We start from the raw sequence: 1125 nt of genomic DNA on the forward strand, positions 1-1125 counted from the left end.
CGGGGGGGGGGGGGGGCGCCGTGCCCGGGGAAGTGGAGAATAAATCGATACATTTAACCGCCTCGGTCTAACGCTGCCTTCTGATGCACGGCAATTTGGGTTGGGAAAAGATCGATTTTGACGTTCTGGCTTATTATAATACCATTTAAAGGGAAGCTCTTTTTAGTTACAGTTAGCAAAGTTGAGGTTGGATTTTCCCCCTCTTTTTCCACCCTTTTTTCTTTTTTGGTAAGAATTTGGTAGATAAAGGTTAATCTTGGGCTGAATGATAGAGCTGTGATTGACAAGAGAAAAGGTGTTGAGGGCAGGTCGAGCTGTCTTATTTACAGCCCACTGCTTGCTATAGAGCCTTTGTTAGGACTGGAAAGCTAATTTAGTGCTGATCAAAAGCACCACAGAGTTAAAGGACTGGTAATGACTGCTAATTTCATTTCAGCCTCATAGATCCCCAACTGCTGTAATTAAAGACGTGCTATTTAAATACAGGTGAAGAGTTTTTGTAGTAGGGGGGAAGTGGGAAGCCGGTTACAATTTTATTTATGCTTAATATGGTAAAAGACCAACATTTGATTTATGATTTCAGCGATTTGCTTTTGTGCGGGATTCTGCCTCCCCAGAGCAGGGCTGTGCGGCAGGGGCCGGCTGTGTGGAGGCAGGGTGAGGACAGCGCGCTGCAGACGAGGGATGCGAGCCCCCATCTAGCGTGGGTTTATTTTATTTTTAATTATTCCCATCAAACGGCAGGCAGGAAACGTCGGGAGGGAGAGGGGAGACGGAGGGGCACGTGTCAGCTTTTAAGTGCCTCTGCGGAAGCTAGGGTCCTCATATTATTATTATTTTTAATTAAATTATTTTACCACTCCACGGCTGGTTCGCTGGCTCTGAAACGATGTAATTTCACAACCGATATAACAGGTTCTTTCTGGGAAACATCAAAGGATAAAAGCCCTACATTTTCGTAGTTGGTTAAAACTGATACAAAAAAAAAAAAAAAAAGAATTTAGCCTTTAATCTCTTTTTATCCGCGGAGACTAAAGATCCGTACTCGACCCCGCTAAGCTCCGGCCTCTCCCCCTCTTCCGGGGCCGCGCCGGGCGGGAGGCGGCGCCGAGCGCGGATGGCGGC

The sequence above is a fragment of the Pygoscelis adeliae genome, unplaced genomic scaffold (assembly GCF_000699105.1).
Source record: "Pygoscelis adeliae isolate BGI_AS28 unplaced genomic scaffold, ASM69910v1 Scaffold223, whole genome shotgun sequence".
NCBI classification, from domain to species: domain Eukaryota; kingdom Metazoa; phylum Chordata; class Aves; order Sphenisciformes; family Spheniscidae; genus Pygoscelis; species Pygoscelis adeliae.